Genomic DNA, 23,009 nt, shown 5'->3' with positions numbered 1-23,009 from the left:
GTCATACTGGAGACTGGATGTGTAACCCCAGCTGCAGGGTCTAAGAGGGATGTCACCCTGGAATCTACGGATGTGTGACCCCAGATGGAAGAGAGGAGTCACACTGGAGACTGTGGCCATGTGACACCAGGTGCAGTACCTGAGACATGGGGTCACACTGGAGACTGGATGTGTGAGCCAGGTACAAGAAATGGGAGGGGTGTTAACCTGGAGACTGTGGATGTGTGAGACCAGGTACATGAACTGGGAGGGTTTACACACTGGTGAACGTGGACGTGTGACCCTGCTTCAGGATCTGTGAAGGGTGCCACTCTGGAGAATGTGGAAATCTGATCCCAGGGTTCCTCTAGTTTTGCAGTGGGGAACGTGGGATTCCTCTCGAGTTGTGGCAGGAAACTCAGGGTTCCTCTTGAGTTGTATCAGGGAACTCAAAGCTCCCCTTTAAATGCAGCAGGACCTCAGTGTGCCTCTCCAATTGCAACTTGAAACTCAGGGTTCCACTCGAAGCATGGCAGGGAACTTGTGTTCCTCTCAAGTTGGGGAGTTTACTCAGGGTTCTTCTCGACTTGTGGTGGGACCTCCTCTCGAGTTACCTTGGGGCAATTCATGACTAGCAGGGATGTGCAGGATGGCTCCTTTCTTGTTGCAATCTGCGCGTGGCTACTCACTAGTTTTGGCATGGGATTTCTCTAGTTGTGGTCAGGGTCAATTCTGCAGTTGTGGTGGGTTCAATTCTCTCTAGTTGTGGTATGAAAGCTCCTTTCTAGTTGTGGTGTGAGGTTCATCTGTATTAGCAGCAAGGTGCTCCTCTCAATGTGTGATGTCCACTGGGTTCCTCTCAATTAGTGGTGGAGGGCTCCTCTAAAGTTGCAGGGAAATGTTCTCTCTGGTTGGGGTGTGGGTGGCTCCATGGGGAAGGTCCACTATTTTTGGTGATAGGAGTTCCTCACTAACATTAGTGGGATAGCTTCTCTCTAGTTATGAAGGATGCCACTCAACTTATTTCAGGGAGCTTGCCTCTATTTGTGGAAGAGCGGCTTCTCTCTAGGTGTGATGTTCTGTGGGAATCCACTGTAGTTTTTCTGGAGGAATCTGTTTCAGTTTTATCTGGGGAGCCCCAGTATCATTATGACCAGAGGCCCCTTTTCTTGTTATTGCCTAGGGCTCCTGTCAAATTGCAGCAGGGAACTCAGCGTATTTCTTGAGTTACAGCAGGTGACTCAGGTTTCCTTTAGAGTTGTGATGAAGCTTCCTCTCGAGCTGCAGTGAAGCCAATCCTCTCAAGTAGCGCTGTGCAGGCTAGTCCCTGTCTACCCCCATTGTGTGGGAGGCTGCTCTCTAGTTGTGGCATGGGGCTCCAATCTAGTTGCAGCGGGTATCCACTCTTTATTTGTGGTGGGTCGGCTCCTCTCTAATTGTTATTTGCATACTCCTCTCTAGTTGTGTCAGAGGGGCTTCTCTTTAGTTGTGGTAGTTGGGCTTCTCTCTAGTTGTGGTGGAGTGCTCTCCTCAAACTGTGATGGGGGTGGCTATTGTCTGGTTATGATGTGAAGGGGCACTTTTTCTAGGTTTAATGTGCAGGAGGCTACTCTCTAGTTGCGGCAATGGGACGCCTCTTTAGTTTTAACCTGGTGGGCTCCACTCTACTTGTGGAAGGAGGCTTCCATCTAATTGTGATGTGTGGGTATGCTCCTCTCTAATGGCGATGTTAAGGGGGGATTACCTCTAACTGTGGCAGGGGTCTCCTCTCTAGCTGCAGTGTTGGCCTCCTCTTTCATTTTGATCCAAGTGGGAATTCCATTCTAGTTGTGATGTGCATGGGCACGTTTTGCTAATTGTGATGAGTGGGGAGCACTCATATCTACCTGTGGGAGGGGTGTCCACTCTAGTTGTTGCAGTGGTTCTCCACTCTAAATGCAATGTAAGGGAGGGCGAGGTACCTCTCTAGTTTCGGCAATGTGCTCCTTTAGTCATGCCTGAGGGTCAAATATCTAGTTGTGGTATGTATTCAACTCTCCAGTTTTGGCGGTTGGACTTCTCTCTAGTTGTCATGTGCCAGGGTGCTCCTCCCTAAGTGTGCTGTGCCTGGGAAGTCCTCTCTAGTCGTGGAGTGGGAACTCCTGTCTTGTTACATTAATCTGTGCAGCTCTTTTCTAGGTGTAGTTTTCTGGCTCATCTCTATTTGTGGTTTGATGGGCTACTCTCTTGTAGTGGTGTAGAGCCTCCTCTCTAGATGAGGTGTACAAGATTGCTCCTCTCTAGGGGTGGGGTGTGGGGCCTCATTTCTTCATGTGGTGTCTCAGTGGGCTCCTTTCTTGTTGCAGTGTGTGGGCTTCTCTCTAGTTGTGGTGGGGGACTCCTCTTGAGTTTCATTGGGAGACTTTGTATTCCTCTCGAGGTGAGGTGGGGCCTCCACTTGAGTTTTGGTGGGGTAGCTCCTCTCTAGTAGCTTTGTACAGCATGGCTTCTGTTTAGTTGTGATTTGTAGGTGGCTAAACTCTATGTGGCAGATTCTCCTCTCTAGCTGGTGTGTGTGTGTGGGGGTCAACTCTTAATTGTGTTGGTTTGGCTTCTCTCTAGTTGTGGTGTGCAGTCTCCTCAAGTTGTGTTAGGGATCTCTTCTCTATTTATGGTGTTCTGGAGGCACCTCTAGAGCTGCAGTGGAATGTTCCTCTTGAATTGGGAAGGGAGTTTCCTCTCTAGTAGTGATGTGCACAGGCACTCTTTCCAGGTGTGATATTTGTGAGCCTACTCTAATTTTTGCATCACCCCTCCTCTTTATTTGCAGCATGGGAGCCCCTTCTCTAATTGTGGAAATAGGCTTCTGTATAATTGTGATGTATGGAAATGCTCCTCTCAAGTGGCAATGTTCAAGGGGCTTCTCTCTATTTGTGAAATGAGGTCTACTCTCTAAATGTGGTGAGGTTACTCCTCTTTGATGGTGGTAGGGGAGGTACTAGATCCTACCACCTAGAGTCCCCTAGAGGGGACCCTCTCTAAGTGCAGTGTCCAGGGTTTCCTCTCCTGTTGTGGTGGGGGGACACTCTCCAGTTTTGGCAGGTGAGCTCTTCTCTCATTGTGGCCATGGGCTTCTCTTGAGCTGTGGTATAGGGATACTCTCAAGTTCAGGAGGGGACTCGGGGCTCCTCTCTAGTTGGGGTGGTGATTTCTCCGACGGTTCTATGTAGGGAGTTTGTTCTCTCTACTTGTGGCATTGGGGGTTCCTCACTAGTTTTCACGTGGTTCCAAACTTTAGTTGTGACAGGCTCAAGTTACTTCAGGGCCCTTGTCTCTATTTGTAGCAGAGGGACTCCTCCCTAGGTGCAATGTGCTGGAGGGCTCCTATCTAATTTTGGCAGGGGAATTCTCTCCAGTTTTGGGGGTAGGAGCTTCTAGCTTTGTCACTGGGTGATCCTTCCTTGTGATGGCATAGGGCTCCTCTCGAGATGTGGTGGGGGACTCGGGGTTCCTCTCAAGTTGGGACAGGTGATGGGATTCCTTTAGAGTTGTGGTGGGGTTTACTCTTGAGATGCATGGGGCAGCTCCTCTCTAGTAGCATTAGCAGGCTGTCTCCTGTCTACTTGTGATATGCCGTAGGCTACTGGGACTACACTCTATTGCAGTGGGGTCAATTGACGTTTTTGTTTCCAAGCCTCTCTAGTTGTGGTTTGGACTCCTCTCTAGTTGTGGCAGGGTAGGACTCCTCTTCAGTTGTGGTGTGAAGCTATCTCTCTTGTGGTAGAGTTCTGCTCTTGAATTGTGGTGGCGGTGGCTCCTCTTGGGAATCCTCTTGAGTTGCCTCAGTGCTTGGGGCTCATCTTGATTTGCAACGGGGAACTCCGTGTTCCCCTCCAGTAGCAGCAGGGGAATTGGGCCTCTTCTCCAGTTGAGTTGGATAACTCGGAGTTCCTCTCAGGTTTCAGCAGGAAACGCAGGATCCCTCTTGAGTTGTGATGGGGAAAGTCGGGGTTCATCTCGAGTTGCAACAGGGGAGTGAGGTCTCTTCTTGTGTTAAAATGAAGAACTTGGGTTTCCTCTTGAGTTTCAGCAGGGGATTCGGGCCTCCTCTCAAGTTGTGAGGGGGAACTCAGGGTTCCTTTCTAGTTGCAAAAGGGGACTTGGGTTTCCACTCGAGTTGCGGCTGGTAACACTGGGTAGCTCTCAAGTTGCAGCATGAATCTTGGGGTTCCTTTCAAGTTACATCAGGGTACTCAGAGCTCCTCTCGAGTTGTGGCAAGAACTCAGGGTTCCTTTTGAGTTGCAGTGTGGGACTCAGGGTTCCACTTGATCCGTGGTGGGGAACTCAGTTTTCTTATCAAGTTGGGGGGGGGGCTACATATGGCTCCTCTCATGTTGTGCTGGGACCTCCTTTCGTGATGTTTTGGGATGACTGGTCTCTAGTAGGGATGTGCAGGTTGGCTTCTCTCTTGTTACAATGTGCGGGTGACTGCTCACTAGTTTTGGCATGGGACTTCTCTCTAGATATGGTCAGGGTCAACTCTGTAGTTGTGGTGAGTTCAATTCTCTCTAGTTGTGGTCTTCTAGCTCCTGTTTATTTGTGTTGTGAGGGTTGTCTCTATTGTCAGCAGAAGAGCTCCTCTCTATGTGTGATGTCCAGCAGGCTCCTCTCGAGTTGTAGTGGAGGGCTCCTCTTGAGTTGTGGGGCTGTGTCCTCTCTGTTTGGGGTGTGGGTGGCTCCATGGGAAGGTTCCACTCTTTTGGTGCTAGAGGTTCCTAATATTAGTGGGCTTGCTTCTCTATAGTTGTGAGTCACTCCACTCGATTTAATTCAGGGAGCTTATTTCTATTTGCTTCAGAGGGAGCTTCTGTCTTGGTGTGATGACCTGAGGGACTCCAGGTCTATTTCTGCCCAGGGAATCTTCTACAGTTTTGCCAAGGGAGCTCCTCTGTCATTTGGCCAGGTTATCCTTTCTTGTTACAGCATAATATTCCTGTCAGATTGCAGTAGGGAACTTAGCATTTCTCTTAAGTTTCAGCAGGGGTCTCAGGTTTCCTTTAAGTTGTGGTGGAGACTCCTCTTGAATTGCACTGGGGCAGATACTCTAGAAAAGATGTTCAGGCTGGCTCCTGTCTTGTTGCAATTTGTGGGACTCTATTATCTAGTTGAGGCAAGGGGTTTCCACTCCAGTTGCAGTGTGGTTCCACTGTTAATTTATGGTGCTTCAGCTCCTCTCTAGGTGTCACTTGCAGACTCCTTTCTAGCTTTGGCAGGGGGCGCTCATCCTCCCTAGTTGTGGCAGGGGTGTCCTCCTTAGTTGTGCATTTGGGCTCCTCTCTAGTTGTGGTAAAGAACTCTTCAAATCGTGATGGGTGTGGCTCCTCTCTGGTTGTGATGTGAAGGGTCCTTTTTCTAGGTGCAATGTGCAAGAGGCTACTCTCTAGTTGTGGTAGTGGGTGCTTTCTTCAGTTGTGGCATGGTGGCCTCCTTTCTACTCGTGGCAAAGGACTTCTGTCTAATTGTGATATGTGGGTATGCTCCTCTTTAATGGTGATGTTCAGGGGGGCATATCTATAGTTGTGGCAGGGATGTCCTCTTATTTGCAATGTTGGCCTCCTCTTTTGTTTCAATCCCTGTGGGAGTTCCACTCTAGTTTTTATGTGCATGGGAACTTTTCTCTAATTGTGATGTGTTGCGCTCCTATCAATCTGTGCAAGGGTTATTCACTGTAGTTATGGCAGTGGTGCTCCACTCTAGTTGTGATTTAAGGCGGGGGTGGCACCTCTGTAGTTGCAGCGATATGCTCCTTACTATGTAGTTGCAGCTGTATGCTCCTTATGGCTGAATGTCAGCTATCTAGTTGTGGCATGTATTCAACTCTCTAGTTTTGGCACTTGGGCTTCACTCTAGTAGTGAAGTGCTGTGGTGCTCTTCCCCTAGTTGTACTCTTCCTGGGGTTGTCCTCTCTAGTTGTGGAGTGGGACCTCCTGTTTTGTTGCATTGTGCTGTGCTGCTCCTCTCTAGGTGCAGTTTGCTGGCTCATCTCTATTTGTAGTCTGAGTGGCCATTCTCTATTATTGGAGTGGATCCTCCTCTCTAGATGTGGTGTGCAAGACTGCTTTTCTCTAGGGGCAGAGTGTGGGGCCTCCTTTATACATGCAGTGTCCGGTTTGGCTCCTCTATTGTTGCAGTGTTGGGCTCCTTCCAAGTTTTGTGGGGAACTCCAATCGAGTTGCATTGGGGGACTTGTTCCTCTAAAGTTGAGGTAGGGCCTCCACTCGAGTTTTTTTTTTTTTTTTTTGTGTGTGTGTGTGTGTGTGTGAATCCTCTCTAGTAGCAGTGTGCAGGGTTGCTTCTGTTTAGTTTCAATATGTGGGTGGCCAAACTACCTGTGGCATGGAGCTCTTCTCTAGTTGTAGGGGTCAACTCTTAGTTGTGTTTGGTGGGCTCCTCTCTAGTTGTAGTGTAAAGGCTTCTCTCAAGTTGCATTGAGGGAGGTCTTCCCTATTTGTAGTGTTTGGGGGACACCTCTAGAGTTGTGGTGAAGAGTTCCTCTTGAATTGTGGTAGGGGTTTGCTCTCTGTGAGTGATGTGCACCACAGGCACTCTTTCCAAGTGCAATATCTGGGAGCCTACTCTCTAATTTTGGCATGGCCCTCCTCTTTAATTGTGGCATCTGTGCCTCCTCTCTTGATTTGGCAGGAGACTTCTGTCTAATTGCATTGGGCTGGAATGCTCCTCTCGAGTGTCGATGTTCAGGGAGCTTATCTCTATTTGTGGTCTACTTTCAAGTTTTGGCTAGTTTGTTCCTCAATATTTGTAGGAGCATCTACTTAACTTGTAGGAGTGGGTTAGTCTCTTTTTGCTGTGGAGGTGACCCTCTCTAGGTGCGATGTCAGAGGACTCTTCTCTAGCTGTGATAGGGGTGATATACTCCAGTTTTGGTGGGTGGGCTCCTCTCTCATTGTTCCATTGGCTTCTCTCTCATTGTGGCATAGGCCTCCTCTCAAATTCAGGAGGGGTTTGGGGGCTCCTCTCTCATTGCAAGGTGCCTCATCCGGGGGTTCTCTGTGGGGTGGGTGTTCGCTCTACTTGTTGTTTGGGGGCTCCTAACTGTTTTTCTTGGGGTTGCTCCACTCTAGTTGTGACGGGCTTCTCTTGAGTTACTTCAATGTCTTCATCACTGTTTGCAGCACAGGGGCTCCTCTCTAGGCACAATGTGCCAGAGGGTTCCTCTCTAGTTTTTGCAGGGATATTCTCTCCAGTTTTGGTGGGGGTGCCTTCTAGTTTCATCACTGGGGGCTCCTTCCTTGTGATGGCAAATGACTCCAGTCGAGATGTGGTGGAGTACTTGGTGTTCCTCTCAAGTTGTGACAGGTGACTTGGATTCCATTAAAGTTGTGGAGGGGCATCCCCTAGAACTGCATGGGGCAGCTCCACTCTAGTAGCAGTTAGTAGGTTGGCTCCTGTCTTGTTGTGATGTGTGGTATGCTACTGTATAGTTATGGCATAGGGTTCCACTCTAGTTTCAGTGGGGCTCAACTGACATTTTAGTTTCTGCTCCCCTCTAAATGTGGTTTGCAGACTCGCCTACAGTTGGGGGGGGTGCTCCTCTGTAGTTGTGATATGGGGATTCCTCTCTAGATGTGGTTACATACTCCTCTTGGACTGTGGTGAGGGTGCTTCTTCTCTGCCTGTGATGTGAAAGGGCACTTTTTCCAGTTGTGAGTTGAAGGAATATACTCTAATTGTAGCAAGGGACATCCTCCTTTGTTGTGGTGTGTTGGCCACTTCTCTACTCATAGCAGGGGGCTTAGGTTTAGCTGTGAAGTGTTGGTGTGCCTCTCTATAGTGTCAATGATCAGCTGGGCTAATGTCTAGTTCCTGTGGGGGTTTCCCCTCTAGTTGTGTTGTGGAGCTCCTCTCTTTTTATAATCTGAGTGAAAGGTCCTCTCTAGTTGTGGGGGCCTTTTTTCTAGTTGTATTGTGCAGGCTCATCTTTAGTTGTGGAGGGGTGCTCCTTTCTAGTTGTGACAGGAGGCTCTGAGTTAGCTACTGGGTGCACAAGGCTCTCAACTTGTGCCTGGAGCTCCTCTCCAGTTGTAGCATTAGTCACCTCTTGAGTTGCTGCAGGAAGCACCTCTTGAGTTTTGGTGGAAAGGCGGCACTCATCTGAAATTGGAGATGGAAATGGCAACCAACTCCAGTACACATGCCTGGAAAATCTCATGGGTGGAGGAGCCTGGTAGGCTACAGTCCATGGGGTTGCAAAGAGTCAGACACTACTGAGCAAATTCACTTTCACTTTTCATCATAGGCCCCCAGTGGCTAAGATGGTAAAGAATCTGCCTGGGATGCAAGACCTGTGTTTGATCCCTGGGCCAGGAAGAGCCCCTGGAAAAGTGCATCACAACCCACTCTGGTGTTCTTGCCTGTAGAATCCCATGGACAGAAGAGCTTGGCTAGCCACATGATCCATGGGGTCACAAAGAGTCTGAGATGACTGAGCAGCTAACACACAATCATCTGTCACTGTGTTGGGGGACTCCTTTCTAGTCGTGTTGTGCTGGTGAGCTCCACTTAAGTTTCAGTGGGCATCTCCTCTCTATGTGTGATTGTGGACTCACCTATAGCTGTAATATGGGGACCTCTTTCTGGCTGCAGTGCACAGTGTCCTCCCTAGTTGTAGTGAGATGCTCTTCTTTAGTTATGATGTCTGTGGGGATTCCTCTCTCATTACGATGTGCAGGGGGTTTCCTCTCTAGTTGTGATGTGAGGTTTGTCTCTCTTTTCAGTGAATAGGCTCCTCTCTAGATAAGATATCCAGAGGAATCCTCTCCTGTTGTGGATGGGGCTCCTCTCAAGTTGGGTCAAAGGTCTCCTCTACAGTTTTCGCAGGGTACATGGAACTCCTCTTGAGATGTGGTTGTGCCTTCTCTAGCATTTGTCATGTGGGGGACTACACAGCAAGGAGTCTTCTCTACTTTTTGTGCTATGGGTTCCTCACTCATTTTGGTGGGGTTGACCCCCTCTAGTTGTGACATGTGGTCAACTCTCTAGTGGTGAGGGAGCTCCTGTCTAGTTTCATTGGGTGTGGCTTTTCCTCAATAGTTGTGGTTTGTCTGGGGGTCTTCTCCACATGAGGAATGCAGGCTCCTCTGGAGTTTCAGCAGAAGGCTTGTGTATTAAGGCGGGCTCCACTCTAAGTCTAATTCCAGCGTTCCTGTTTAGTTGTGGGGGGCTTCTCTCTAGTTTTTTTGTACAGGCTACTCTCTAGTGGTGGCAGGGTGCAACTTTCTTATTGTGGCAAAGGACTCCAATCTAGTTGCATTGTTCATGGGGTTCTCTAGTTGTGGTGGTGGCATGTCTCTATTTGTGGTCATGGGCTCCTCCTTATTTGTCTCAGGAGACACATATAATTTTGCTGTGGTGGCTCGGGGATCCTCTAAAAGAAGGCAGAGGATCCTGTCAAGATGAAGCAGGGGGCTCCTCTGGAGTTCCTTTGGGGGGCTCCTCTCTAATTGTGGTTGGGGACTCCTCTCTACCTGTGGCATTGGGGTTTCTTTCTAGTTGTGCTGTGCTGGTGAGCTCCTCTCAAGTATCAGTGGGGGCTTTTCTGTAGTGTGGCTGCTCCATTCTATCTGTGGTGTGCTGATGGGCTACTCTCTAGATGTGATGTGCAGGCCCCTTTCTAGTTATGGTGAGGGTCTCTTTAGTTACAATATCTGAAGGGAGTCTGCTCTCATCGCAATGTGAAAAGGCTTCCTTTCCTGTGGTGGGGTAGCTCATCAATATTGTTGCAGTGTGACTCCACTCTAGGTATGATGTGTGGGGACATCATCTTGCATGGTGTCCAGTGGCTTTTCTTAAGTGGTGGTAGAGTTATTTTCTTGAGTTCTGGAAGTGTTTTAAGGATCCTCCCAAGTTGCAGTAGTCCCTCCTCTTAGGTTGTGATGGGAGGCTCCGCATGTGGCTCTGCTCTTCTTTTAAAATGATTACTCCTCTCTACTTGTGAGGGCCTCTTCTCGATTTATTTCAAGGGGCTCAGCTCTATTTGCAGCTGAGGAGCTCTTCTCTATGTGTGATGTCTTGGTGAACTCCTCTCTACTTGTGGTGGGGGAAACCTCTCCAATTTTGGTGGAGGTCTCCTCTGTCATGAGGAGACTGTGTCATGAGTTGATACACGGGTTGACATTTGAGTCATTGCAGGGGCATGAGGCCTTACTCCAGTGGATGGCAACTTCGAGGTCTTTTAGAATGGTGGCCCAACCCCTGAAGTTCCTCTCGAGTTTCAAGGTGAGAACAACCTCCTGCTGAGGTGCGGCGGGAACGTAGATATCCCTTTGCAGACGAAGCAGGGGAATGGACCCTCATCTCGAGAGAAGGAGTGGAAAATGTGGCTCTTCTTGAGTTGTGGCATGAAACTCAGTATTCCTCTCACATGGGGACGGGTATCTCAGGGACCATCCTGAGTTGCGTGAAGGGTTTCAAGTACCCTTTCGCGTTTCCGGAGGGAAGGTGGGATTTCTCTGGAGACACTGCTCTGGAAAAGGGCCTCATCTTGCGTTGAGGGGAGAATCTCGTGGTTTTTCTCGAGTTGTAGCGGGAAGATTGGGGTTCCTCTCAAGCTGTGACAGGGACCTCAGGGACCCGCTCGTGTTGCCTCAGAGAAGTCGGGTCTCTTCTCGAGTTGCGAGGGGCACGTTGGGATCCTTCTCGAGTCGCTGCTGGTGAATAGGGCCATGTCTCGAGTTCAGTTGGGAAACTCAGTGTTCTTCTCTGGCAGTGACAGGGATCTAGGGCTTTTTATGAAGGTTCAACTAGGGAGTCAGGCCTCGTCTGGTGTTGAGGCATGGAACTCTGCATTCCTCTCGAGTTGTCCAAGGGGTGTCAGGGCTCCAGTCGAGTTCAGGCGGGGAATTTGGGCTATTTCTAGAGGATCAGAATGGGAGACAGACCTCTCATCCTGTTGTGAGGGGGTTCTTGGGGTTCCATTGGAGCAGGTGCAGGGGAATCAGAACTTATCTCGAGCTGAAGGGGCACTCGGTGTCCTTTGTCCCTGAAGCAGGATCCGCGGGGTTCCACTCGAGATTTAACAGTTGAGACAGGCCTCCTCTTGTGGTGCGAGGGGAATTTGGCATTCCTCTTGAGTTGAAGCAGGGAATGGGCCCTCATCTCCTGATGAGGTGACAAACACGGGGCTCTTGTCAACTTTGGTGGGAACCTCGGCTTTCATCTTGAGTTGTGATGGGGATCCTGGGCCCCCTTTTGTTGCATGACGGGAGTACAGCCTCCTCTCGAGTTTTGACAGGGAACTCAGGATTGCTCTTGAGGCACTTCAATAATAAAGGGCCTCACCTCACGTGGACGGGAGAATCTCATGGATTGTCTCCAGCTGCGGCCGCTGGCTTGGGATTCCTCTCCAGGTACCACGGGGAACTCAGGGAGCCTCTCGTGTTGCCTCAGGCAAGTCAAGTCTCCGTTCGAGTTGCAAGGGTGAGCCCGGACGTGCTCTGGGGTCACGGAAGGGTGATCAAACCTCATTTCGCATGGAAGGGGGAATCTCCATGTGTTTCTCGAGTTGCGGCCAGAAGTGTGGGTTCCCCCGAGTTGCCACGGGGACCTGAGGGAGCCTCTCATGTTGTCTCTGGGAAGTCAGGAATCCGTTCGAGTTGTGAGGGGTCTCTCGGGATTCCTCTCGAGTTGGTGCAGGGGACTAGTGCCTCATCTTGATTTGAGGCAGGAAACTCAGGGTTCCTCTCCAGCTCTGACAAGGATCTTGGGCTTCCTACAGAGAGTCCACTGGGGAGTCAGCTGTCATTTCATGTTGTGGCAATGAACTCCGCTTCCCTCTTGAGGTGGAAAAGGGGTGTCAGGCCTCCTGTGGAGTTGAGGTAGGGATCTCGGGCTATTACTAGGGGTGCTATGGATCTCTCAGACCTCCCTTCCTGTCGTGAGTTGATACTAGGGGTGACATTCGAGTCGTGGCAGGGGCATGAGGCCTTATCTCCAGTGGATGGGGTCTTCGGGGTCTTTTTGAACTGTAGTCCGACCCCTGGGGTTCCTCTCGAGTTTCAAGGTGAGAACGGCCTCCTCCTGAGGTGCAGTGGGAAGGTCGGGATTCCTTTGCAGACGAAGCAGGGGAATGGACCCTAATCTCGAGAGGAGGAGTGGAAAATGGGGCTCTTCTTGAGTTGTGGTGGGAAACTCGGTGTTCCTCCCGCGTGGAGATGGGTATGTCGGGGAATTTCTTGAGTTGCCTAAAGGGTGTCAAGTACCCTTTCAAGGCTCAAGACGGAAGGTGGGATTTCTCTCGAGATGATGCAGCGGAAAGTGCCCTCATCTTGCATTGAGGGGAGCATCTCCTGGGTTTTCTTGAGATGCGGCAGGAAACTTGGGGCTCCTCTCGAGCTGCGACAGGGACCTCAGAGACCCACTCGTGTTGCCTCAGGAAACTCAAGTCTCCCTTCAAGTTGCGAGGGGCCTCTCGGGAATCCCTCTTCAGTTGATGCAGGGGGATAGGGCCTCATCTCGAGTTGAGGCCGGAACCACAGTTTTCCGGCCCAGTGCTCACATGGATCTCAGGGATCTTATGGATGCTCAACAGGGGAGTCAGGCCTCGTTTTGTGTGGAGAAATGGAACTCTGCTTCCCTCTTCAGGTAGCCTCCTCTTCAGTTTGGAGAGAGGACTTGGGATTGCTCTCCAGGCCATGCAGGAAATGAAGGCCCTCACCTCGCGAGGACGAGGATGTCTCAGGGGTTTCCTCAAGCTGCTGGGCACGTGGGGGTTTTCTCACGAGGCACGACAAGGATCTCAGGGAGCCTCTCTTGTGTGGCCAGGTAAATCAGGTCTCCATGCTCGTGGCTAGGGGGAGTGCTTCATTGCTCTTGAGTCATTGTAGGGGACTAGGGCCTCAAGACGCATTGAAGAATGACTCTCAAGGTCTTTCTCGGGTTGCGGCAGGAAACCCTCGTTTGCCTCGACTTCTGATGTTGACCTAGGGAACTCCTAGGGTTCCTCTGAGAGGTCAGGGATATTGTGGAGTGAGCGTGGCCTCTCGGGACTCCACTGGGTTTGGCGCAATGGAAGAGGGCCTCATCTCGAGTGGAGGCAGGAACCTCAGGCTTCCTCTCCAATTCTGACTCCGATCATAGTGTCCCTGCAGAGTTGGGACAGGAGAGTCAGGCCACGTCTTATCTGAGGAATGGAACTCCGCTTGCCTCTCGAGTTGTTCAGGAGGTTTCAGGCCCCTTGTCAAACTGTGTGTGGAATCTGCAGGTTTTTCCAGACGATGCACGGGGGTGTTAGTGACCCTTCGTTTTGTGTCTTCATCCACAGGGTTGCCTTCGAAGAGGTGTCCGGGCATTGGGTTCTTATGAAGAGCGGACCGGGATCGGGGTCGTTAAGCATTTGGCACCACCCACGTGGCTTGTCTCGAATTTCCTCATGAAACCAGCCTCATCCTGAGGTGCACCAGGAAGGTCGGTAAACCCTTCCAGACAAAGCAGAGGAATCGACCCTCCTGTGGCGATCAGGAGGGCAGAAGTGGCTCAGATGAAGTGCTGCTGGGAACCTCGGTGTTTCCCTCAAGTGAGACAGGTATGTCGGGTAACTTTTGGGGTCGCATAAAGCGTTCCAAGTACCGTTTCCTCTTCAAAATGGAACGTGGGACTTCTCTTGGGCTGCTCCAGCGGGCAAGGGACTCATCTTGGGATGACTGGGGAACCACTTGGTTTTTCTCGAGTTGTGCTGGGATATTTGAGTTACGGCAGGGAATTCATGCTTCCTCTTGTGTGGGCCCACAAAAGTTTTATCTTCCATTCGAGATTCAAGGAAGAGCTGGAGGTGCACTCTAGTCACTGAAGGCAAAAGAGACCCCACCAAGGCTTGTGTGCAGGACCTAATGTTCATGTCAAGGGGCGACAGGGATCTCGGGGTTGCATTCCAGACTCACCCTGGAGTCAGGCCTCGTCTCGAGGGGAAGCAAAGGACTCTGCTCTCCTCTCGAGTCGGATGGGTATATCTTGGAGCCCACTGAGTGGCTTAAAGGGAGTCAAACCTCCTCTGGTGTTTGGAGGGAGGACACGGGATTGCTCTCCAGGCAATGCAGGAAATGAAGGCCCTCATCTCCCGATGACAGGGGCGTCTCGTAGGTTTTCTCGAGCTGTGGCGCTAGTGTGGGGTTTCTCACGAAGTAAGACTGGGAGCTCAGTGAGCCTCTCACGTGGTGCCAGGGCAGTCAGGTCTCTATGCACGTGGTGAGAGGGAGCCCGTCATTGTTCTCGAGTCATGGTAGGGGAATTGGGCCTGAAGACGGGTTAAAGAAGGACTCTCAAGGTCTTTCTTGGGTTGCAGCAGGAAACCCTGGGTTCCATCGACTTGTGCCAGTGACCTCAGGAAGCTTCTCAGCGTGCCTCTGAGAAGTCAGGGACACTGTGGAGTTGGGAGGGGCCTCTCGGAACTCCACTGGGTTTGGTGCAATGGAAGAGGGCCTCATGACAGGTTGAGGCAGGAACCTCAGGGTTCCTCTCCTGGCTTCGAATGTGCCGGATCTGACTCAGATTGCAGAGTCCCTGCAGAGTTGGGACAGGAGAGTCAGGCCACATCTCGTGTGGAGGAATTGAACTCCGCTTGACTCTCGCGTTGTTCATGGGGTGACAGGCCACTTGTCGATTTGTATGTGGAACTTGCGGGTTTTTCTGGACGATGCACCGGGGTGTCACTGCCCCTTCGTGTTGTGCCTTGATCCACAGGATTGCCTTCGAGTTGGGTTCTGCCATCGGGTTCTTACCAAGAGCGGACCAGGGAATCGGGGTCTTTTGGCATGTCACACCACCCACGAGGCTATGTCTCGAATTTCCTCGTGAGAATGGCCTCATCTTGATGTGCGCCAGGCAGGTCGGGAACGCCTTTCAGACAAAGCAGGGGAATCGAACCTCCTGTCGCAATCAAGAGGGGAGAAGAGTCTCAGATGAAGTGGTGCCGGGAACCTCGGTGTTCTCCTCAAGTGAGACTGGTATGTTGGGGAACTTTTGGGGTCGCATCAAGGGTTCCAAGTAACTTTTTGCTCTTCAATACGGAACGTGGGACTTCTCTTGAGACGCGGTAGCGGGCAAGGGCCTCATCTTTCGATGACGGGGGAACCACGTGGTTTTTCTTGAGTTGCGGCGGGATTCTCGAGTTACGACGGGGAATTCAGGCTTCCTCTTCAACTGGCCCAGGGAAGTCCAGTTTTCTTTCGAATTGCGAGTTAGAACTGGGGATTGCTCTCGAGACACTGCAGGGCCAAATAGACCTCATCTAGGCTTGTGTCCAGGACCTAATGTTCCTCTGCTGGGGCGACAGCGATCTCGGCATTGCATTCTCGACTCACCCGGGGAGTCAGGCCTCGTCTCGAGGGGAAGCCAAGGACACCGCTCTCCTGTCAAGTCGTGACGGGTATATCTTGGAGCTCACTGTGTGGCCTAAAATGAGTCAAGCCTCCTGTGGAGTTTGGAGAGAGGACTCATGATTGCTCTCCAGGCCATACAGCAAAAGAAGGCCCTCATCTCGTGAGGACTGGGGCGTCTTGTGGGTATTCTCGAGCTGCGGCTCCAGTGTGGTGTTGCTCACGAGGTATGATGGGGAGCTCAGGGAGCCTCTCCTGTGGCGCCAGGGAAGACAGGTTTCTATGCGCGTGGCTAGGGGGAGCGCGTCATTGCTCTCGAGTCATGGTAGGGGAATCGCACCTCAAGACACGTTGAAGGACTCTCGAGGTCTTTTTCGGGTTGGGGCAGGAAACCCTTGGTTCCTTCGACTTGTGCCGGTGATCTCAGGAAGGTCTAAGGGTGCCTCTGAGAAGTCAGGGATACTGTGCAGTTGGGAGGGGCCTCTCGGGACTCCACTGGGTTTGGGGCAATGGAAGAGGGCCTCATCTCGAGTGGAGGCAGGAAACTCATGTTTCCTCTCCTGACTTCCCCTGGGCCAGATCTGACTCGGATTGCAGTTTTGCTGCAGAGTTCGAACAGGAGAGTCAGGCCTCGTCTTGTGTGGAGGAATGGAACTCTGCTTGCCTCTCCAGTTGTTCACGGGGTGACAGGTCACTTCTCGAGCTGTGTGTGGTACCTGCAGGTTTCTCCGGACGATACCCGGGGGTGTCAGTGCCCCTAAGTGTTGTGCCTTCATCAAAAGGGTTATCTTCAAAGAGGTGTCCGGGCATCGGGATCTTATCAAGAGCAGACCGGGAAATCGGGGTCTTTCGGCATGTGTCACCATCCACGAGGCAATGTCTCGAATATCCTCGTGAGACTGGCCTCATCCTGAGATGCACCGGGAAAGGCGGGAACCCCCTCAAGACAAAACAGGGGAATCAACCCTCCTGTCACGATCAGGAGGGGAGAAGGGGCCCAGATGTAGTGGTGCCGGGAACCTCGGTGTTCTCCTCGAGTCAGACCGGTGTGTCGAGGAACTTTTGAGGTCGCATCAAGGGTGCCAATACTGTTTCGCACTTCAAGACGGAACGTGGGACTTCTCTTGAGACGCTGTAGGGGGCAAGGGCCTCATCTTGCCATGACGGGGGAACCACGTGGCGTTTCTCGAGTTGTGGCGGGATTCTCGAGTTTCGAAGGGGAATACAGTCTTCCTCATGTGTTGGCCCATTGAAGTCCTATCTTCCATTCGAGATTCAAGGGAGAGCTGGGGTTTGCTCTTGAGTCACTGCAGGGCAAAATAGACCTCATCTAGGCTTGTGTCCAGGACTTAAAGTTCGTCCCTAGGGGCGACAGGGATCTCGGGTTTGCATACCAGACTCACCCGGGGAATCAGACCTCGTCTCGAGGGGAAGCAAAGAACTCCGCTGTCCTTTTGAGTCGCGATGGGTATCTCTTGGAGCCCACTGTGTGCCCTAAAGGGAGTCAAGCCTCCTGTGCTGTTTGGATAGAGGACTCGGGATTCCTCTCCAGGCCATGCAGGAAAAGAAGGCCCTCATCTCGCGATGACAGCGGCGTCTTGTGGGTTTTCTAGACTGCCGCGCTAGTGCCGGGTTTCTGACGAGGTACGAGAGGGAGCTCAGGGAGCCTCTCGTGTGGCGCCAGGGAAGTCAGGTCCCCATGAGATGGCTAGGGGGAGCTCGTCATTGCTCTCGAGTCATGGTAGGGTAATCGGGCCTCAAGACGGGTTGAAGAAGGACTCTCGAGGTCTTTCTCGGGTCACTGCATAAAACCCAGTGTTCCCTTGACTTGTGCCTGCGACCTCAGGGAGCTTCTCAGAGTGCCTCTGAGAAGTCAGGGATACTGTGCAGTTTGGAGGGGCCTCTCGAGACTCCTCTGCATTTGGTGGAATGTAAGAGGGACTCATCTCGAGTTGAAGCAGGAACCTCAGTGTTCCTCTCCATTTCTGACTCAGATCGCAAGGTCCCTGCATGTTGGTACAGGAGAGTCAGGCCTCGTCTTTTCTGGAGGATGGGACTCCTCTTGCCTCTTGAGTTGTTCTCGAGGTGACAGGCCACTTGTCGAGCTGTGTGTGTAACCTGCCCGTTTTTCCGGATGATGCACAGGTGTGTTAGTGCCCCTTTGTGTTGTACCTTCATACTCAAGGCTGCCTTCCAAGAGGTGTCCGAGCATCGGATTCTTATCAAGAGCGGACCGGGAAATTGGAGTCTTTCGGTAAGTGGCACCACCCACAAAGCTACGTATTGAATTTCCCCATGAGACCGGCCTCATCCTGAGTTGTGCAGGGAAGGTCGGGCCCCCTTGCATACAAAGCAGGGGAATCGACCCACCGGTCGCGATCAGGAGGGGAGAAGGGGCTTAAATGAAGTGGTGCCGGGAACCTCGGTGTTCTCCTCGAGTGAGACCGGCGTGTTGGGGGACTTTTGGGGTCGCATCAAGGGTGCCAAGTACCGTTTCGCACTTCAAGACGGAACCTGGGACATCTTTTGAAACGCTGTATCGGGCAAGGGCCTCATCTTGCAATGACGGGAGAACCACATGGTTTTGCTCGAGTTGTGGCGGGATTCTCGAGTTATGACCGGGAATTCAGGCTTCCTCTTGTTGGCCTTGAAATCCAATCTTCCATTAGCGTTGCGAGGGGGAGCTGGGGATTGCGCTAGAGTCACTGCAGGGCAAAAGAGACCTCATCTAAGCTTGTGTCCAGGATCTAACGTTGCTCTCCAGGGGCAACAGGGATCTCGGGTTTGCATTCCAGACTCATCTGGGGAGTCAGTTCTTGCCTCGAGGGTAAGCAAAGAATCCCACTCTCGTCTCGAGTCGCGATGGGTATCTCTTGGAGCCCAATGTGTGTACTAAAGGGAGTCAAGCCTCCTGTGGAGTTTGGAGAGGGGACTCGGGATTGGACTCCAGGCCATGCAGGAAAAGAAGGCCCTCATCTCGAGATGACGGTGGCATCTCGTGGGTTTTCTCGAGCTGCGGCGCCAGTGTGGGGTGTCTCATGAAGTACCACGGGGTCTCAGGGAGCCTCTTGTGTGGCGCCAGGAAAATCCAGTATTCCATTCGAGTTGCGAGTTAGAACTGGGGATTGCTCTCCAGTCACTGCAGGGCAAAATAGACCTCATCTACGCTTGTGTCCAGGACCTAGTGTTCCACTACTGGGCCGACAGGGATCTGAGGGTTGCATTCTCGACTCACCCGGAGAGTCAGGCCTCGTCTTGAGGGGAAAAAAAGGACTCCGCTCTCCTGTCGAGTTGCGACGGGTATCTCTTGGAGCCCACTGAGTGGCGTAAAGGGAGTGAAGCCTCCTGTGGAGTTTGGAGAGATGACTCGGGATTGTTTTCCTGGCCATGCAGGAAAAAAGGCCCTCATCTCGCGATGACGGGGGCGTCTCGTGGGTTTTCTCCAGCTGTGGCGCCAGTATCAGATTTCTCACGAGGTATGACGGGGAGCTCAGAGAGCCTCTCGTGTGGTGTTAGGGACGTCAGGTCTCCATGCGTGTGGTGAAGGGGAGTGCGTGATTGCTCTCGAGTCATAGTAGGCGAATTGGGCCTCAAGACGCATTGAAGAAGGACTCTCGAGGTCTTTCTCGGGTTGCAGCAGGGAACCCTGGGTTCCCTCGACTTGTGTCGGTGACCTCAGGCAACTTCTCAGGGTGCCTCTGACAAGTCAGGGACACTGTGGATTTGGGAGGGGTCTTTCGTTACTCAACTGGGTTTGGTGCAATCGAAGAGGGCCTCATCTCGAATGGAGGCAGGAACTTCAGGGGTCCTCCCCATTTCTGACTCGGTTCGCAGGGTACCTGCAGAGTACGGACAAGAGAGTCACGCCTCGCCTTCTGTGGAGGAATGGATCTCCGCTTGCCTTTCGAGTTGTTCACGGAGTGACAGGCCACTTGTTGAGCTGTGTGTGAACCTGCGGGTTTTTCCGGAAGATGCACGGGGGTGTCAGTGCCCCTTCGTGTTGTGCCTTCACCCACAGGGTTGCCTTCAAAGAGGTGTCCGGGCATCGGGTTCTTTTCAAGAGCGTACCGGAAAATTGGGGTCTTTCAGCATGTGGTACCACCCACGAGGCTACGTCTCGAATTTCCTCGGGAGACCGGCCTCATCCTGAGGTGCGCCGGGAAGGTCGGGAACCCCTTGCAGACAAAGCAGGGGAATCGACCCACCGGTCACGATCAGAAGGGGAGAAGGGGCTCAGATGAAATGGTGCCGGGAACCTCGGTGGTCCCCTCGAGTGAGACCGGTATGTCGCGGCACTTTTGAGGTCGCATCAAGGGTGCCAAGTACAGTTTCGCACTTCTAGACGGAACGTGGGAATTCTATGGAGATGCTGTAGCGGGCAAGGGCCTCATATTGCAATGACAAGGAAACACGTGGTTTTTCTCGAGTTGAGGCGGGTTTCTCGAGTTACGACAGGGAATTCAGGCTTCCTCTTGTGTTGGCCCAGGAAGTCCAATCTTCCATTCAACTTGTCAGAGAGAGCTGGGGGTTGCTCTCGAGTCACTTCAGGGCAAAGAGTCCTCATCTAGGCTTGGGTCCAGGACATAATGTTCCTCTCCAGGGGCGACAGGGATATTGGGGTCACATTCCAGTCTCACCCGGTGGGTCACGCCTCGTCTCGAGTGGAAGCAAAGGACTCCACTATCCTCTCGAGTCGCGACGCATAACTCTTGGAGTCCACTGAGTGGCCTAAAGGGAGTCAAGCGTCCTGTGTAGCTTGGACAGAAGGTTCACGCTTGATCTGCATGCCATGCAGTTAAAGATGGCCCTCCTCTCGTGATGATGGGAGCGTCTCATGGGTTTTCTCGAGCTGCGGCGCTAGTGTGGGGTTTCTCACGAGATATGATGGGGAGCTCAGGGAGCCTCTCGTGCGGCGCCAGAGAAGTCAGGCCTCCATGCGTGTGGCCAGGCAGATCGCGTCATTGCTCTCGAGTTATGGGAGGGACTAGGGCCTCAAGACGCATTGAAGAAGGACTCTCGAGGTCTTTCTCAGGTTGCGGCAGGGAACCCTGGGTTCCCTCGACTTGTGTCGGTGACCTCAGGCAACTTCTCAGGGTGCCTCTGACAAGTCAGGGACACTGTGGATTTCGGAGGGACCTTTCGTTACTCAACTGGGTTTGGTGCAATCGAAGAGGGCCTCATCTCGAATGGAGGCAGGAACTTCAGGGGTCCTCCCCATTTCTGACTCGGTTCGCAGGGTACCTGCAGAGTACGGACAAGAGAGTCACGCCTCGTCTTCTGTGGAGGAATGGAACTCCACTTGCCTCTCGAGTCGTTCAGGGGGTCTCAGTCCCCTTGTCGAGCTGTGTGTGGAACCTGCGGGTGTTTCCGGACGATGCACGGGGGTGTCAGTGCCCCTTCGTGTTGTGCCTTCCCCCACAGGGTTGCCTTCAAAGAGGGGTCCGGGCATCGGGTTCATTTCAAGAGCGGACCGGGAAATCGGAGTCGTTCGGCATGTGGCACCACTCACGTGGCTCATCTCGAATTTCCTCGTGAGACTAGCCTCATCCTGAGGTGCGCTGAGAAGGCCGGGAAAACCTTCCACACAAAGCAGGGGAATCGACTCTCCTGTCGCGATCAGGAGGGAAGATGGGGCTCAGATGAAGTTGTACCGGGACCCTCGGTGTTCCCCTCGAGGGAACCCGGCGTTTCAGGGAACTTTTGGGGTCGCATCAAGGGAGCCAAGTACCGTTTCGCACTTCAGGACGGAACATGGGACTTCCCTGGAGATGCTGTTGCGGGCAAGGGCCTCATCCTGTGAAGACGTTGGAACCACGTCATTTTTCTCGAGTTGCGTCAGGATTCTCGAATTACGACGGGGAATTCAGGCTTCCTCTTGTGTTGGCCCTGGGAAGCCCAAACTTCAATTCCAGTTGCGAGGGAAAGCTGGGGGTTCTGCTCGAGTCACTACAGGGCCAAAGAGACCTCATCGAGGCGTGTGTCCAGGACTTAATATTCCTCTCAAGGGAAAACAGGGATCTTGGTGTTCCATTCCAGACTCCCCCGGGGAGTCAGCCCTCGTCTCGAGGGGAAGCAAGGGACTCCGCTCTCCTCTCAAGTCATGACACGGATCTCGTGGAGCCCACTGAGTGGACTCAAGGGTGTCAAGCCTCCTCTTCAGTTTGGAGAGAGAACTCGGTATTGCTCTGCAGGCCAGGCAGGAAAAGAAGGCCCTCATCTCGCGATGACGGGGGCGTCTCATGGGTTTCCTCGAGCTGCGGCGCCCTTGGGGGTTTTCTCACGAGGCACTACGAAGACCTAAGGGAGCCTCTCGTGCGGCGCCAAGGAAGTCAGGTCTCCATGAGCATGGCGAGGGGGAGCTGGTCATCACTCTTGAGTCATGGGAAGGGACTAGGGCCTGAAGACGCATTGAAGAAGGACTCTCGAGGTCTTTCTCGGGTTGCAGCGGGAAATCCTCGTTTCCCTCGACTTCTTCCGGGGACCTGAGGGAACTTCCCAGGGTGCCTCTGAGAGATGAGGGATGCTGTGGAGTTGGCAGGGCCTCTCGGGACTCCGCTGGGTTTGGCGCAATGGAAGAGGGCCTCATCTTGAGGGGAGGCAGGAACCTCAGGCTTCCTCTCCGATTCTGACTCCGACTGCACGGTCCCTGCAGTGTTGGGACAGGAGAGTCAGGCCTCGTCTTGTCTGAGGAATGGAATTCCGGTTGCCTCTCGAGTTGTTCCGGGAGTCTCAGGCCCCTTGTTGAGCTGTGTGTAGACCCTGCAGGTTTTTCTGGATGATGCACGGGGGTGTCAGTGTCCCTTCGTGTTGTGCCTTCACCCACAGGGTTGCCTTCGAAGAGGGGTCCAGGCATAGGGTTCTTATCAAGAGCGGACCGGAAAATCGGGGTTGTTCTGTACGTGGCACCACACACGTGGCTAGTCTCGAATTTCCTCCTGAGACCGGCCTCATCCTGAGGTGCGCCAGGAAGGCCGGGAACCCCTTCCAGACAAAGCAGGGGAATCGACTCTTGTGTCGCAATCAGGAGGGGAGAAGGGGCTCAGATGAAGTGGTGTCGGGCCCCTCGGTGTTCCCCTCCAGGGAACCCAGCGTGTCGGGGAACTTTTGCGGTCGCCTCAAGGGTGTCAAGTACCGTTTCGCACTTAAGGACGGAACATGGGACTTCCCTGGAGATGCCGGGAACTTCGGTGTTCCCCTGGAGTGAGACCGGTATGTTGGGGAAATTTGGGGTCGCATCAAGGGTGCCAAGTAGCATTTCGAACATTAAGATGGAACGTGGGACTTCTCTTGAGAGTCTAGCGGGCAAGGGCCTCATATTGCGATGAAGGGGGAACCACATGGTTTTTAAGAGTTGAGGCTGGATTCTCGAGTTACGACGGGAAATTCAGACGTCCTCTTGTGTTGACTGTGGGAAGACCAATCTTCCATTCGAATTGTGAGGGAGAGATGGAGGTTGCTCTCGAGTCACTGTAGGGCAAAATAGACCTCATCTGGGCTTGTGTCTAGGACATAATGTTCCTCTCCAGGGGCGATAGGGATCTCGGGGTTGCATTCCAAACTCACCCGGGAGTCAGGCCTCATCTCGAGGGAAGCAAAGGACTCCACTCTCCTCTCGAGTCGCGCCGGGTATTTCTTGGACCCAACTGAGTGGCCTAAAGGGA

The sequence above is a fragment of the Bubalus kerabau genome, chromosome 5, assembly GCF_029407905.1.
Source record: "Bubalus kerabau isolate K-KA32 ecotype Philippines breed swamp buffalo chromosome 5, PCC_UOA_SB_1v2, whole genome shotgun sequence".
NCBI lineage: Eukaryota > Metazoa > Chordata > Mammalia > Artiodactyla > Bovidae > Bubalus > Bubalus kerabau.
This window is presented reverse-complemented; position numbering follows the sequence as displayed.